This window comes from Saimiri boliviensis, chromosome 15, assembly GCF_048565385.1.
Source record: "Saimiri boliviensis isolate mSaiBol1 chromosome 15, mSaiBol1.pri, whole genome shotgun sequence".
Classification (NCBI taxonomy): Eukaryota; Metazoa; Chordata; class Mammalia; order Primates; family Cebidae; genus Saimiri; species Saimiri boliviensis.
Window position 1 is genome coordinate 39,115,677 of NC_133463.1, and position 18,513 is coordinate 39,134,189.

General features: G+C 36.6%; 1 protein-coding gene across 1 annotated transcript in view; it reads right to left on the reverse strand.

Moving 5' to 3' along the window:
- Positions 1 to 18,513, reverse strand: part of CNBD1 (cyclic nucleotide binding domain containing 1) — a 472,954-nt gene that overhangs the window by 215,544 nt on the left and 238,897 nt on the right.

Here is an 18,513-nt window from a genome sequence, read left to right on the forward strand (position 1 = left end):
TTTGACTTCCTTTTTACAATAAACATATTATTTCTACAATCAAAAATGTAAAATATTTATATGGTCATACTGCTTTCTACATTAATTTTGGTTGAGCTTCAACAGTAACTTTGAGAACTTTGTTCAAAATGACAGAATGAACATAGGATATACTCCCCTTTGTGATAAAAGATATTAAATATATAGTTACATACTATAGTGGAAAATGGAACAATTATGAGTTTGCGGTGGGTTATGGAACTCCTGATACATGTTGTTCATAGCAGGCTTCTCTCAGAGAAATGCAAGGGTAAATGAAAGTATACAACAGAGGCTGTCATAAAATTGTGTAACAACCCTAGTTAGGAAAGAACTGTCTAAACAGAAACAAACATGTGCAAATATGAGAAAATCTGAGGAACAAAGAGGACCTGACCAGAAAATGAGATAGGCAGAGAATTGTGAGAAGGGACAGACTTGGGAAATAATGAACATTGGAAAAATGAGCTGGGCCAGGTCCTTCAGGCCATGTGTAGCATTATAAAGGAGTTTGGATTCTATTTGAAGAGCAATGCCAAGTCAATAAACAGAATAACGGGGCAACAAATGAAACCAGTTTGTGTTTTGAAACAGCATTTCAGTAGCTATGTAAATACTAGGCTGGCATGCAGAAGTAGTGGAAGATACCAACTTTCCAAGGAGGTTACTGGAATATCAAAGTGAGAAACTATGGTGACCTGGAGAGAAGTGACATCAGTAAAAATGAAACCAAGCAGATAAATCCAAGATATGTATTGGAGATGGACCTGAAAAGACTTACTGATACAGAGGTGTAAAAGGGTTAGAAAGTATCAAGTATAATGCTCAGCTTTATCACTCACTCACCTGGATAATTCCTAGTCTTATTTATTGAGAGAAAGGGATAGAAAAGAAACTGTTTAAGAGTCATTATGAGTGGGACAGACTGGCAGAGGAAACCAAGAGTTTTATGGCAGGAGATGCCTTTATAAGGCCTTCAAAATGACAGTTCAATACATGAATGAATGTAGATCTGTCAAGAGAAGGCATAGTTTATTCATTTTTATAATTTCACAATGGCTAGAAACTATATTTTGTTCCACAAGTTCATATCCTTTGACTTTGAAATTTTACTTCTAGAGACATATAGTCAGGATGTAAAAATGTAGACAAAATTTGCTTATAATAATGCTTTATATATAAGAGCAAATAAACAATAGGTCAATGTCCTTAAATAAGAACCAAGTGGTAATGTGAAATAAATGATTCGAAATTAGTGACTTATTTATTGTGAGTGCTAGAGAAAAGAAGGAGTTATAATGAGTCTTAGTACACAGAGTGGCTGATGCATAAAACACAAGATCCAACTATATGTGCCCACAAGATAATCATTTTAGCTTTTGAATACACAGGTTGAAAGTGAAAGGATAGAAAAAGCTACTGAATGCAAATCTTAACCAAAAGAAAGCACAGATGATGTACTTGTATCAGACAAGATAGGTTTTAAGTCAGAAACTGTCACAAGACACAAACAAGGTCATTTTATAATAACAAAAGGGTTGATGCATTCAGAGAACATAACTGTAAATATATGTGCCAAGCATCAGGACACCTAAGTACATAAAGCAAGAATTAACAAATGAAAGAATTAGAAAGCAACATAATAAGAGTAAAGGACAATAATACCCCACATTCACTATTAGACAGATCTTCCAGACAGAAAATTAATAAAGAAACAGCAGATTTGAACACTGCAGACAAAATAAATTTCACAGACACACACAGAAATAGCAGAAAAATACACATTTTTCTTAAGTGCATACAGAACATTCTCCAGAATAAATCATGTTAGGCCACAAACAATTATGAACAAATTTAAGGAGACTGAAATGAATCAAATATTTTTTCAGATAATGATAGTATGAGACTAAAAATCAAAATAGGAAAAAATGGAAAATTCACAATGTGTGGAAATAAACAGCACACTCCTGAACAACCAATGGATAAAAGAAAATATCAAAAGTAAAAAAAAAAAAATCATGTGACATATGAAAATGGAAATACAAAATATCAAACTTAGAAGATGCAGCAAAGAGTTCTAAGAGAAAAAAATCATAGCTATAAATACATACATTAAGAAAAACAAAATACCTCAAATAAATAAACTACCTTCATACCTCATGGAACTTGGAAAAGAATAAACTAAGGCCAAAGTTAGCAGAAGGAAGAAAGTAATAAATATTAGAGCCTATGTAAATGACACAGAGACTAGTAAAACAACATAATAAAACAATGAAAGAGATTTTTTAACAAAATAAACTTAATAAACCTGTATTTAGGCCGGGCACAGTGGCTCATGCCTGTAATCCCAGCACTTTGGAAGGCTGAGATGAGTGGATCATGAGGTCAAGAGATTGAGACCATCCTGGTCAACATGGTGAAACCCCATCTTTACTAAAAATACAAAAGTTAGCTGGGTATGGTGGTGCGTGCCTGTAGTCCCAGCTACTCAGGAGGCTGAGGCAGGAGAATTGCTTGAATCCAGGAGACGGAGGTTGCGGTGAGCCGAGATCATGCCACTGCACTCCAGCCTGGGTAACTAGAGCGAAACTCCGCCTCAAAACAAACAAACAAACAAACAAACCTGTATTTAGACTAAAAAAATATTCAAACAAAATTATAAAATTATAAATTAAAGAGGAGATATTACATCTGATACCACAGAAATACAATTAATTCTAAGAAACTACTCTAAGTACACCAGTGAATTGTATAAGCTAAAAGAATGGATACATTTCTACCAAAATAGAACCTACCAGAACTAATTCATGAAGAAACAGAAAATCTAAAGAGATCAATCTATGAGTAAAGAAATTAACTCAGTAATTAAACCACCTCCCAGAAAGAAAAACAAACAAAACACCTAGGATCAAATGACTTCACTGGTGAATTTTACCAACCATTAAAAAAATAAAAATTAGGGATCCAAGATGGCCAAACAGGAACAGCTCCAGAGTGCAGTTCTCAGCAAGAACAATGCAGAGGGTGAGTGCCCACCACACTTCCAAACAAATTTTCATTGCCCACAGACCAGGAGATTTCCAGGCTGAAAAGCCCCATGAGTTTTCAGCATGGTGGTTTCAGCCAGTGCCAGCTTGGCACACAGAAACTCACACAAATCTGGGCGGCTATTTCAACCGGTACCTGGAATGCCTGGGAGGCAGAGCCACCCATTCAACCGAAAGGGAGGGAGCAGAGACGGGGAGCCAAGTGATCTGGTTCGGCAGGTACCACCTCCACAAAACAAGCAATCTGAAACGCTCTGGATTGAGAGTTTTGCAGAAAGCGCAGCTGGACCCAGGATGGTTCAGCTCAGTGGGGGAAGGGTGACCACTACTACCAAGGCAGTCTGCCACTACTGAAGCAGTTCACACAGCAGCTGGGCAGAGCCTGTGGCAGCTCAGCAATGCCTCTGCTGGCAGACTGTGATTAGATTACTCAGTGCAGGGCAGGGCATCTATGAAAAAAGGCAGCAGCATGACAGGAACTTATAAATAAAGCTGACTTTCCTAGGACAGATCCTCTAGGAAAAGAGGCAGTTATGAGGTCAGCTGCAGCAGGCCTAAAGGTACATGCCCAGCAACTCTTCATGGAGCAATGAAGGTCCCAGCACAGCATTTGAGCTCCTATAAGGGACAGACTATCTCCTCAAGCAGCTCCTCCCCAACCCCGGTATACCCAAACAGACACTTCATAAAGAAAAGCTCAGGCCTACATCTGGCAGGTACCCTTCTGGGATGAAGATAATAGAAGAAGAAGAAACCAGCAGAAACCCTTACTGTTCTGCAGCCCCCAGAGGTGATTCCCAGGCAAGCAGAGTCTGGAGTAGACCTACAGCAGTCCTGCAGCAGAGGGGCCTGTTAGAAGGAAAAGTAAGAAACAGAAAGAAATAGTTTCAACATCAACAAAAAGGACATACACTCAGACACCCCATCCAAATGTCACCAACTACAAAGACCACAGGTAGATAAAGTCACGAAGAAACCAGCACAAAAAGGATGAAAACACCAAAAACCAGAATGCCTCTCCTCCTTCAAAGGATCACAACCTCTCACCAGCTAGGGATCAAAGACGAATGGAGAATGAATCTATTGAACTGACAGAAACAGGCTTCAGAAGGTGGGTAATAACAAACTTCTCTGAGCTAAAAGAACATGTGCTAACCCAATGCAAAGAAACTAAGACCCTAGAAGAAAGGTTAGATGAGATGCTAACTAGAAAAAACAGTTTAGAGAAGAATATAAAAGACTTGATGGAGCTGAAAAACACAGCACAACAACTTCATGAAGCATACACAAGTTTCAATAGCTGAACTGAACAAGCAGAAGAAAGGATATCAGAGATTGAAGGTCAACTCAATGAAAGAAAATGAGAAGGCAAGATTAGAGGAAAAAGACTGAAAAGAAAAGAACAAAGTCTCCAAGAAATATGGGATTATGTGAAAAGATGTAATCTATGTTTGACAGGTATACCTGACTGTGACAGATAATGAATCTAAGCTGGAAAACACTCTTCAGGTTATTATCCAGGAGATCTTCCACAACCTAGCAAGCCAGGCCACCGTTCAAGTCCAGGAAATACAGGGAACAGCACAAAGACATTCCTCAAGAAGAGCGACCCCAAGGCACATAATCATCAGATTCACCAGGGTTGAAATGAAGGAAAAAATGCTAAGGGCAGCCAGAGAAAATGGACAGGTTACCCACAAAGGGAAGCCCATCAGACTCACAGCGGGTCTTTCAGCAGAAATCCTGCAAGCCAGAAGAGAGTGGCAGCCAATATTCAGCATCCTTAAAGAAAAGAACTTTCATCCTACAATTTCACATCCAGCCAAACTAAGCTTCATAAGCAAAGGAAAAAGAAAATCCTTTATGGACAACCAATTGCTGAGAGATTTCATCACCACCAGCCCTGCCTTACAAGAGCTCCTGAAAGAAGTACTATACATAGAAAGGAACAACCAGTACTAGCCACTCCAAAAACATAGCAAATGGTAAAGACCATCAAAACAATTTAAAAAAAAAAATGTATCAACTAACAGGTAAAAAGTACAGCTAGCATCAAAATGGCAGGATCAAATTCACAGATAACAATACTAAGCTTAAATGTAAATGTGCTAAATGCCCCAATCAAAAGACACAGACTGGCAAATTGGATAAAAAGTCAAAACCCATCTGTGTGCTGTGTTCAGGAAACCTGTCTCACATGCAAAGACACACATAGTCTCAAAATAAAGGCATGGAGGAAGATTTACCAAGCAAATGGAGAGAAAAACACACAAAACAGGAGTTGCAATCCTAGTCTGTGATAAAATAGACTTTAAACGAACAAAGATAAAAAGAGACAAAGAAGGGCATTACATAATGGTAAAAGGATCAATGCATCAAGAAAAGCTAAGGATCTTAAATATATACGCACCCAATACAAGAGCACCCAGATCCATAAAACAAGTTCTTAAAGACCTACAAAGAGACTTAGACTCCCACGCCATAATAGTGGGAGACTTTAACACTCCACTGTGAATACTAGACAGATCAATGAGACAGAAAATTAGCAAGGATATCCAGGACTTGAACTCAGATATGGACCAAGCAACCTAACAGGCATCTACAGAAATCTCCACACTAAATCCAGAGAATATACATTTTTCTCAGCACTGCATTGCACTTACTCTAAAATTGACCACATGCTTGGTAGTAAATCATTCCTCAGCAAATACAAAGGAATGGAAATCACAACAAACAGTCTCTCAGACCACAGGACGATCAAATTAGAACTCAGAATTAAGAAACTAACTGAGAACTGCATAGCTTCATGGAAACTGAACAACTGGCTCCTGAATGACGACTGGACAAACAACAAAATGAAGGCAGAAATAAAGATGTTCTTTGAAACCAATGAGAACAAAGATACAACGTACTGGAATCTCTGAGACAGATTTAAAGCAGTGTCTAGAGGGAAATTTATAGCAATAAAGGCCCACATGAGAAGTGAGGAAAGATCTAAAATCGACACCCTATCATCAAAATTGTAAAAGCTAGAGGAGCAAGATCAAAAAGACTCAAAAGCTAGCAGAAGAAAAGAAATAACTAAGATCAGAACAGAACTGAATAAGATAGAGACACAAAAAGAAATTCAAAAAATCAATGAATCCAGGAGCTGGTTTTTTGAAAAGATAACAAAATAGACCACTAGCAAGATTAATAAAAAAGAAAAGGGAAAAGAATCAAATAGATGCAATAAAAAATTGTGGGGAACATTCCTGTGTGAGAACCCCAAAAGGCGTGAGTCTCACTATACGGTGAGTTTGATCCCAAACACAGTTTCCTACTGGAGGCAGTCGAGCTGTCCGGAAAGAGCATCTGAAAGATGAATGATCAGTTTCTAATATCAACCACAATATCGTTTGGGCCTAAAACTATGCGTTGCTGCTAAACCGAGTGACCCCCTGCCGGCAACCGGTTCCTGCTTTTAACGTTTTTTATGACTCTTTCTTTAAGAATAAGCCTCAGACCTTTTCTTCACTTGCCTGACTGCCTTGTACCCTAGATAATGGTTTAACTGTCGATATTTGCAAAGCAAATGTCACCATAAGGGATGGCTTTGATTTCTGACTCAGAGACTCCTGAATGGGGAAGTTGAGATAAGTTGAGTCAGGAGTAGACAAAGGAGAATCCGGTTAAAAGATATTTTGATGAGCAAAACCAGAAAATCTTTTCACATCTCAGTTCTAAAACAAGATCAAATCAGAGATACCTGCAGCCAGGAGGAATAATGTTTGGATGTAAACAAGCTTTGTGATTACAGGAAATTCTGTTACTTTTTACAACCACTGATTGCATATCTGACTTCTCTATTGTATAGGCCATGTAAGGTATACATTTGCATTTCCTCTTGCAACCATTGTGTATCTGACTTCTCTATTGTATAGGCCATGTAAGGTATACATTTGCATTTCCTCTTGCTATGAGGTAAACCAGAGCCAAGAAAGTGTATTTATTCCTAGCCTTTGAAAAATAAAATTTGTTGTTTAGGCACAGCCTATCAGCCCTCCAGATGCCTCGCTTTCTCTCTGTCTTTATTATTTTTCCAGGCGCACTCTCTCTTTCAGGTATTGGGACCCTCTTGCAGGTCAAGAGACCCCGGGCAGACGTGCCTACCCGTCCCGGATGGTCCCCGACAAAAAATGATAAAGGGGATATAACCACAGAGTCTACAGAAATGCAAACTACCATCAGAGATTACTACAAACAACTCTATGCACATAAACGAGTAAACCTGGGAGAAATGGATAAATTCCTGGACACTTGAACCCTTCCAAGCCTAAACCAGGAAGAAGTTGAAGCCTTGAATAGAAAAATAACAAAGGCTGAAGTAGAGGCAGCAATTAATAGCCTACCAATCAAAAAAGTCCAGGTCCAGACTGGTTCACAGCTGAATTCTACCAGATGTACAAAGAGCAACTGGTACCATTCCTTCTGAAACTATTCCAAACAATCCAAAAAGAGGGAATCCTTGCCAAATCATTTTATGAGACCAACATCATTTTGATACCAAAACCCAGCAGAGACTCAACAAAAAATGAAAAGTTCAGGCCAATATTCATGATGAATATAGATGCATAAATCTTCAATAAAAAATTGGTAAACTGATTACAACAGCATATCAAAAAGCTTCACCACGATGAAGTAGGCTTCATTCCAGGGATGCAAGGCTGGTTCAACATACACAAGTCTATAAATGTAATCCACCACATAAACAGAACCAAAGACAAAAACCACATGATTATCTCAATAGATGCAGAGAAGGCCTTGAACAAAATTCAACAGCCTTTTATGCTAAAAAGCCTCAATAACTAGGTATTGAAGGAACATATCAAAACAGTAAAAGCTATTTACAAGAAGCTGATAGCCAATATCAAACTGAATGGGCAAAAACTGGAAGCATTCCCTTTGAAATCTGGTACTAGAAAAGGATGCCCTCTCTCACCACTCCTATTCAATATAGTATTGGACATTCTAGCCAGAGCAATTAGGTAAGAAAAAAAAGGGGGGCGGTATTCAATTAGGAAAACAGGAAATCAAATTGCCTCTATTTGCAGATAGCATGACTGTGTATTTAGAAGACCCTATCATCTCATCCCAAAATCCCCTTAAATTGAGAAGCAACTTCAGCAAAGTCTCAGGATACAAAATCAATTTGCAGAAATCACAAGCATTTCTATACACCAGTAACAGACTAACAGAGAGCCAAATCATAAGCACATTCCCATTCACAATTGCTACAAAGAGAATAAAATACCTATGAATACAACTAACAAAGGATGTAAGGGACCTCCTCAAGGAGAACTACAAACCACTGCTCAAGGAAATAAGAGAGGATGCAAACAAATGGAAAAACATTCCATGTTCATAGTTAGGAAGAATCAATATCATGAAAATGGCCACACTGCCCAAAGTAATTTATAGATTGAATGCTATCCCCATCAAGCTACCATTGACCTTCTTCACAGAACTGGAAAAAACACCTTAAACTTCATATGGAACCAAAAGAGCCTGCATAGCCAAGACAATCTTAAAAAAAAAAAAAAAAAAAAACCAAGGCTGGAGGCATCATGCTACCTGACTTCAAACTATACTACAAGGCCACAGTAATGATACTGGTACTAAAACAGAGATATAGACCAATGGAACAGAACAGAGCCACTGGAGGCAACACCACATATCTACAACCTTCTGATCTTTGACAAAACTGACAAAAATAAGCAATGGGGAAAGGATTCCCTGTTTAATAAATGATGATGGGGAAAACTGGCTAGCCACATGCAAAAAGCAGAAACTGGACCCCTTCCTGACACCTTACACTAAAATTAACTCCAGATGGATTAAAGACTTAAACATAAGACCTACTACCATAGCAACCTAGAGGAAAATCTAGGCAAAACCATTCAGGACATAGGCATAGGCAAGAACTTCATGACTAAAACACCAAAAGCATTGGCAACAAAAGCCAAAATAGACAAATGGGACCTAATTAAACTCCAGAGCTTCTGCACAGCAAAAGTAACAATCATTAGCGTGATGGCAATCAACAGAATGGGAAAAAAAAATTGCAATCCACCCACCTGCTAAGGGCTAATATCCAGAATCTACAAGGAACTGAAACAGATTTACAAGAAAAAAAACAAATCCATCCAAAAGTGGGCAAAGGATATGAACAGACATTTTTCAAAAGAAGACAGATATGAGGCCAACACACATATGAAAAAATGCTCATCATCACTGATTATTAGAGAAATGCAAATCAAAACTACATTGAGATACCACCTCACACCAGTTAGAATGGTGATCATTAAAAAATCTGGAGACAACAGATGCTGGAGAGCATGTGAAAAAATAAGAACACTTTTACACTGTTGGTGGGAGTATAAACTAGTTCAATCATTGTGTAAGCCAGTGTGTCAATTCCTCAAGGACCTAGAAACAGATATTCCATTTGATCCAGCAATCCCATTACTGGGTACATACCCAAAGGATTATAAATCATTCTATTATAAAGACACATGCACACATATGTTCATAGTGGCACTGTTTACAATAGCAAAGACCTGGAACCAACCCAAATGCCTATCAATGATAGACTGGACAAGGAAAATGTGGCACATATACCCCATGGAATACTATGCAGCCATAAAAAATGATAAGTTCATGTTCTTTGTAGGGACATGGATGAATCTGCAAACCATCATTCTCAGCAAACTGACACAAGAACAGAAAATCAAACACCTCATGTTCTCACTCTTAGGTAGGTGATGAACAATGAGAACACATGGAGGGGAGCATCACATGCTGGGGTCTATTGGAGGGGGAAGGAAGGGACAGCGGGGGATTGGGGAGCTCAGGGATGGATAACATGGGGAGAAATGCCAAATGTAGGTGATGGAGGGATGGAGGCAGCAAACCACATTGTCATGTATGTACCTATGCAGCAATCCTACATGATCTACACATGTACCCCAGAACCTAAAGTACAATTTAAAAAAAAGAAAAAAAAATTTTTATACCAATCTTTCTCAACTGCTTTCAAACAACTGAAGAATAAAGATCACTTCCAAACTTATTTAAGGAGGCCAGCATTACCCTGATGCTAAAGACAAAGGCTTTAAAAGGAAATAAAATTACAGGCCATTAGCACTAATAAACATAGATGTGAAAAAAACACAATAAAATATCAGCAAACCATATTCAATATCATATTAAAAAGAACATAAAACGTAATTAAGTGGGATAGATTCCTGAGGTACAAAGGTGATTCAATATATGCAAAATCAATAATGTAATATACCACACTAACAGAATGAAGGATAAAAATTATAGGATCTCAATAGACGCTGAAAAAGCATTTATAATATTAAGCATTCTTTCAAAAATAAAAATTCTTAACAAATTAGGTACAGAAGGAAAGTATCTTAATACAAGAAAGGCCATATATCACAAGTCCACTGCTGACTTTATGCTCAACAATAAAATGTGGAAATCTTTTCCTCTAAGATAAAAAACAATACAAGAATGCTCACTTGTCTTCAGCATAGTAGTGAAAGTTTTAGCAAGAGTAATTACACAAGAAAAAGAAATTAAAGACATTCAAATAAGAAAGTAAAATTATCTCTTTTTGCAGATGACATAGCCTTACATTTAAAAACCCTAAAAACTCCAACCAAAAAATGGATAGAACTAATAAGCAAATTCTGTAAATTTGCAAGAAACAAAATCAATGTGCAAATGTCAGTTGCATTTTCATACACTAATAATAAACTATCTGAAAAAAAGAAATTAAGAAAATAATGTCATTTACAATAGCAACAAAAAATACTTAATATTTTAAGTACTTAGGAATAAATTTAACCAACAAGGTAAGAGATTTGTCCCTTCAAACTGTATACATTGAATAAGGAAATTCAAGAAGATACAAGTAAATGGAAAGATATCTTGTGTTCATGGGTTGAAGAAATTAATATTGAATTTTTATCATATATGACCTGAAGTGTTCTACAGATTCAATGTAATCTCTATCAAAATTCTATTTTTTTTTTTACAGAAATGGAAAAAAACAATTCTAAAATTCATATGGAAGCAGAAAATATCCTGAATTGGCAAAGCAATCTTGAGCAAGAAAAACAAAGCTGGGGACATCATACTTCCTGATTTCAAATTATGTTACAAATCTTATCTCAGAAATGAGATGTTATTAATACCAAAATATTGCACATTTGTTAGTTCAATCTACTTCTTAATCTTTCTAATCAAGAAAACATATGTCTTACTTCATTAGTGCAACTAAACAAAATATTAATACCTAAGACTGTGTAATTTGGTGTGTGGTGAAGGCTTCTCTCTCTGCCCCCAAAATGTACTTCCTTAGAGAAAGTCCTCCTCAAAGACTATCTTTAAAGCAGAGTATAAAATTATTAATAATTTTAAAACATCCTATTGTTTTATGTTGTTGACAACATTTTTCTAGAATAATATATTGATAATGCAAGGGCTTAGTCAATGTCGACCTTTATGTCAAATGCTATTCTGAAACAAATGAAGTCATAGAGGATATCTATATACTGGTTTTTCTTTTTCACTACTAAGGTTTTAGATGGGGTTGATGGGCTTTGTTTTATGATAAAAATGATATTATAGGCTACAGCCAAAGAAAAATGTATTATAAAAAGCACACCAAAGCTCTTTGTCCTTTTTCCATTCTTTTATAATCTATACCTGTGACAGACATAATATTTTAACATATTTTATTATATCAAAAAAGTTTTTTAAAAATAAAATTAAAATGCAGAAGAATTTGTTCTTTTAAGTTGCATTTAGCAATAAGTGTTTTTATAATACTATTTCCACAAAAGTAACTTAGACTGAAAAGCACTTCAAAATGATATGATAATCATCTTGCAAATATTTATCAAAAACTTACTGTTTACTTGATAATTTATTCATACAAAATACATCTGTGTATATATATCTAGGAATGACATCTTCTGGACTTAAATGTCAGATATGTGGCTTCATCCTAATGGATAGTCACATCACTCTTGTTGTCATTGTTCGTATTGGTTAGTGTGCATGGTTGTTTTTGAAAAAAAAGTTATGCATCTGTAAAAATATTAAAAATATATGCACCCCCTTTAAATATAACTGCTATTACATCATTCATTAAAATAAGTACCTAGTGTAGTGGTCTGATCAGGAGCAGCTCCCAACAGCCAAGAATAAGTGCACAAGTACTTTTGGAAGTAGAAATGCAAACCCAAGAACTGTCAGGCCTGACAGAGCCAGGATGCTTTCCAGGGATGGCTGCAGAGGAGCCTCAGGTTGGCTGCAGAGGAGCTACTGAGATAACATCAGAAACTGAATCCAAAAAAGCAACTTCCACACCAGCAGTCCAACTATAGCAAATGAAATATTGGTCATTTAGCATCACCACCTTAAAATGTGGAACACAGATTTGTCATGCCCCAAAGGTGAAGAAAGACATCCAAGTAGAAGATCCTTCAATTCCCATCCTCTCCCACCCCAGCCATGAAAAGCCCCCCAAGACAAATGAGCTGTAGCAAGAGCTCTACTGTCCATTGTATCATGATGTATTTCATTAATTAGAACTTTATTGTTTTAATTCTACTTTCCATAAGAGGTAGAAGAAGAATCTCTGTATCAGCTCCATTCTTTTTTTTTATATCCCATGAAAACACCTAAAAATTATATGAGAGATTCAGTTTTAGGGCTGAACTAAACCAATGTTTCTCTACCTCATTTAAATCAAGAAAGGCCACCAGTGTTTATAAGATATAGTCTCAAGGATTATGCACTAGCAAGGATTATGGCAGGTACTAATAGAAACTGATTCTGCACTGATTTGAAATTCAATATTAACCTTTTATTATCTAATGCAAATAAGTATCCATCAAAATTCAGCAAGTAAAATGATATATTCACATTCTACTAAGAAAACTAAATGTTTGGCAGCTCATTAACTGCAAAAAAAATTACTTAGATCTAACAAAAAAATGAAATAAATAATGGATTCCATAAGCCTTCCTCAAATTGTGTAAAAACAGATTTATATCTTGATCCTGCCAAATGATAACTGCAAGACCATTAAATTGCCTCGAAAATGAGATATGTTATTTTCTGCATGATGTAACTTGCATAACAATATAAAATGTTCATTAAAAAATGGTTTTGTTTTAGCTCTTGCTCTCTCTCTTTGTAGTTTATATAAACCCTTGGACTGATAGCATGCTCACATTCTTTATGTAGGACCATGAACTAATTAGACTAAGCAGTGGACTCATTCTAAAAAGTTCATAAAACAGTTCATAAAACCAGAGCATCCATTACTTTGCTATAGGACCACAGACACATCTGTCTCTGGATTTAAATCCCCATCTCCCCCAGGCTCAGAGGGGGACCTACTGCATAATGTTGATGAGATCATTAAAATTATGTTGATCTTCACATTTCAAAGCACTAGACAAAGTCTGAATGTAATGAACGGAGTTCAAAAGTCATGAGGAAAGGAAAGTGAACCCTTAATAATGAATACGTTTTCTGTTTAGCACAAGCTTCCTTGGATAGAAATCAAGTTTCCATTACAGTTTTCTGTTACATCTTTTTTCAGTACTACATACTGATAGTAACTTTTATGTATGTAATCAATTCCAACAAAAACATTGAGATTTTACTATGTCTAGTACTGTTCTAAGAGCTTTGTGCATTAACTCACTTCATCTTCTCATGAACTTACACAGTAGAACGTATTATGAATCCCTCTTAGCAAACAAGGAAATGGAGGTACAGAGATGTTATATAACTTAGCAAAAGTTATAGCTGCTAAGTATGGAGTCCAGACTTTATCCCACGTAGTTGGACTCAAGAGAGCTCAACTCTAAGGCAGGCTTTTATTGAGTATCTTCTGAGAATTAGACTCTGTCTCAAGCACTTTGTACACAGTAACTCCTTATATTTTTTATGAAAATATACTAAACATCATTAACCCAACTTTAGAAATAAAAAAAAAATAGAATCAGTGGTATAGTAACTTGCCCATACCTATATGAGCAATAAGCAGTAAATCCAGAATTAGTCTGCCTGACTCCAAAGACCATGCTACTGACAAGAATATATGGCTCCTTTTTGGTATACTCTAACATTGTAAGATATATCAGAGAGAGAAATCACAGCTATTTATGCATGCCAAACATTCTTTTGCATTTCAGAAATTAAATAGACTGTTTTGGATAATAAAAGAAAAAATAGGCAAACATACTAGGAATGAAAACAGACAAATTATTGAGACTCCAAATTCACAACCAAGTCTTTAGGATTTTGAGACCCCTCTGCCCTGCCTGAGTTTGTTCGGGAGGAGGAGTTCTCGGAAATCTCCAGGCAAATCCCCTGTGTATAAGCACTTCCAAAAGGGGGTGGGGAAGGGCAGAGAAAGGAACATAAATAATGTTTTTTATATCTGCCAAGCTTATTCAGCTGCATTCTGCTGAATGTAAAATAATAACAAATGTATCTCTATGTATAGTCAGTTGTTAACAACTCTAAGTAACAGGACAGTCATAATGCAAGACACTATATATTTCTTAACTTTGGCCAATATGGTCAGCTTATCTCTATTACTTTTGACCTACATTCTGCAACTCTACATTAACTCTGCCATTGATGTTAAGATTTCTCTGCCTTGTTTTCCATTGCATAAGCTCCATATTTATTGTTAAATATCATTTTCTACTATTTTCAGAAGAAACACATTGACATAAAATTTTATAGTACAAATTATTTAGTCAGCCAGACCAATAATAAAAAAGTGGATTCTAAAAGAAAGTGCATTGTTAATCAACTTTAAATCTAGAAATCAAATGGTATGTAAATAATTGCCGATAAAATTGCAATATTATCTTGGTTTTTGGAGAGGATTGCTTAAAATAATGTTCTTCTGCTTGTACATCTGCTTCATTAAAACTCATTGATGCAGAGGCTTGCTCTAAGATTTAGCATCCTAATAACTCCCCCTATGCACAGGGTCATATTCTCATTTAGCTCTGTGCCTTACAAGTTTTGATTGGTGCTAATATTTTTAATAATCAATCTGACTTTAAGGTGGGTGATTTTCATCAAATTCTAGGGTCACAGACCATGTCTTTTCCCCCAAATGCATATAGAAGTTTCCTTTATTCTATTTACTTTTTTGAGTAGAATTTTGACAAGGAACTGAGTTTCTGACGTATAATTGCTATTCTGCACTACACTCCTGATTTTGACCCTCGATAGAATAAACAATAAGGGAATGAGAGCCCTGTGGTTTTCTGTTCTTTATTCCCACAGCAAGCTTAACCCCCAAGTCTGATTAAAGTTAAATTTGTCAAAGAGCATTACATAGCAAAACTCTTTTAATATACATCCCCTGTAAAAATTAAAATAGCAAGCTACAAAGACCACCTGTGTATGTTACTGAATACAGGTGTATTTTGTCAAGTATTTTAAAAATATCATGGGACTCCAGGTGCAGTCGCTCACACCTATAATTCTATCACTTCAAGAGGCCAAGGTGGGTGAATCACTTGAGGTCAGGAGTTGAGACCAGCCTTGCCAACATGTCAATACCTCATCTGTACTAAAAATATAAAAATTTAGCCGGGTGTGGTGGTACATGCCTCTAATTCCAGCTACTTGGGAGGCTGAGGCATGATAATCATTTGAACTCAGGAGTCAGAGGTTACAGTGAGTGGAGATCGCACCACTACACTCCAGCCTGGGTAACAAACTGAAACTCTATCTCAAATATATATATTTCAGATATATGTGTATGTATATATGTATGTAAGTATCTCATGAGAAGGTTTATGAACACAATAAATTGATTTCTAGTTGCCAAATCAATGGGATTTTACTTAACTTCTAGGATGTGTTTGAAATTGTTGAAGACCTCTTTTATTTCACCACCATGCTTCATCTTAGAAGTTCTTTTCTCCTCAACCACTTTTGCTTTTCTTATCATTTATTTCTTCCCTCAAACTTCCTCTTAAGTGTTAGTTTTTCTAGGATGCCATTCCTAGTCCTTCCATTTTCCCAAGTTTCATTTGTAAATAGACAATAGTGTAACACTGCTCACCTTAAAGAGTTGTCATGAGAATTAAATAAGACCATGTCTGTAAAGTGTTTAATGTAGTGCTGACACATAGTGGGCATGTAATAAGTATTCAGTGTTGATACTGGGTGGTATTATGGTTCCACACACCCTCCTAAAGAACCTGATGACGTAGTGACATCAAGTACCATGAATTAATGAACAGCTGCCATGTCTCTATATCTCTAGGCTATAAATGTCTCTGGAATGCAGACAAATATATACAATGGACACCTAGACATCTCCAGCTGGATTCCTAAGGCATGCCCACTCAGTCTGCTAAATCTAAGTTTTCATTTCTACCAAAATAAATGCAACCCAGCTCTATTCAGAAATATGAGAGTTCTCCTAGACTATCTCTCTCAAACATTATACATCTAATCAGTCTCCTAATTCTGTTCATTCAACCTCCAATATGTATTCTATATTCATCCCCTTCTCCAGTGAATTACTGCCATGGATGTAGTTCAAGATCTGACTAATTCTTGCCTGGATTACTGCTGTCCTTTAGATTGGTTTCTCAGACTCTGTTTATTCCTCCTTCAATATAACTTCTATGCTGCTACCTAAGCTGCCAAATGCAAATCTGGCAAAGTCACTCCTCTGTTAAATACTTTAGTGGTTCCCAATTATCTAGAGGATAAAGACAAAATTCCTTAATATTTGGATCTCATGAAGGTCACCACATATATCACCTCTTTGCCTATAAAAAATTTTGAAGAGATTGAGAAATAAAATGAATGAGGAATGGATAATTAAGATGTCCCCTTCATTGCCAATGAAGCTATGTTGGAAATATTGCAGTCAAGTGCACCTCTTAATATTGAATCCCCAAATAGGAAAATTACCCTCCCAGAACCAGGTGGTGCTGAACTACAGCAAGTCTTCTCACCCGGAGAAGGTGCCCCTAGCTGGCAGCACACTTTAAGAGGAGGGATGGTAGAACTATAATACTCTCATTTAACACCTCCTAAATTTACCTCTCATATGAGTCACTCCTCACAACCCCATTATTGCGGAGTAAGTAAACTGAATGTGTCACATCAATGAGTACCCTTCACCTGGAAGGAAACGGATGTGTTCTACTCTAATGATCTGCTTTGCCGACCAAGGTCTTGATCCTCTGACCTTCTTCTGTAGCCCCATCCTCTGACACCCTCCACCACCCACTCTGGGTTCTAATGTCAATTTCAAAGTGCATTTAATGGATGTTAATAGGTTTTAAACTAAAAGAAGATAGTGAGGAAATTCTGTGATCTAATTGTTTTGAAAAATACAATATGAAATAAAGTTAAACAGCTCCTCACTGTGAGTATTTTCAGATCCCTGACTGCGGTAATAGGCATTGTAACTTTCCAAGAAGGGAGCAGTAGAGTGTCTCCAGAGCCTTTTGAACATTGTTTACTGAGGCACATTTTTTAAAATGCTGCTGTAGTAAAAGCATTCCCAATGGAGTTCTAAACAAATCTTGTTCCTCGTGCTTCTAAGCCACTGGACATGTTGGTCCCACTGCCTTAACTGTCCTTCCCTCCTCTGCTTCTCCAGCTTCCCATGGCCTTTGACTCAACCCAAGAATCACTTCCATTTCTTTCTCAGGCTCTAGACCTTCCTCCTCACTTCCTTTCCTCTGTTTCCTTGGTAGCTTCTGGCTTTTAAAATCATATCATTTTTCACTCTGTATTACTGTTGTCCTTTTATTCCACTTTCTATTACACCAAATTGGAGATGCTATAGATTAAAAAATCATTCTTTATTTTTGTATCTTAAACAGCTTGAAACGATGTAGGGATTTGATAAACAATCATAGAAAGAAGAATGCACTTAGACTTATTTGGGTGTCAGTTGTAATTTAATAGGTCTTACAAAGCCTGCCACCTGCCTCCCCTCCTGGCTCTCCACTCTTGCCTCAACACTTGCCATATTTTAGCCATCCTGAACTTCCTTCAGTTCCGTACTGCTTCTTGTGTCTCTGGTCTTCCTATATAACTTTACCTCTTTCTAATGCTCCCTAAACCTTCTGCTTACTTAACTACCTTATTTTTATGCATTTTTGTTCTAGAGTCTCCCAAAGGAAAATGAGATGCACTTGTACAGCTCTTATAGTCTACAAATGCTATCACAATCAATTATTTCATTTTATATCCTAGGTAAATGCAGAAACCACATCTATTCTGCTCACTCATGTATCTCCATTGCATAGCACAGTGTCTGACACATTCTAGTTGAGCTATAAGTAGCCATTGAATGGATAAAGAGTTATGTTTC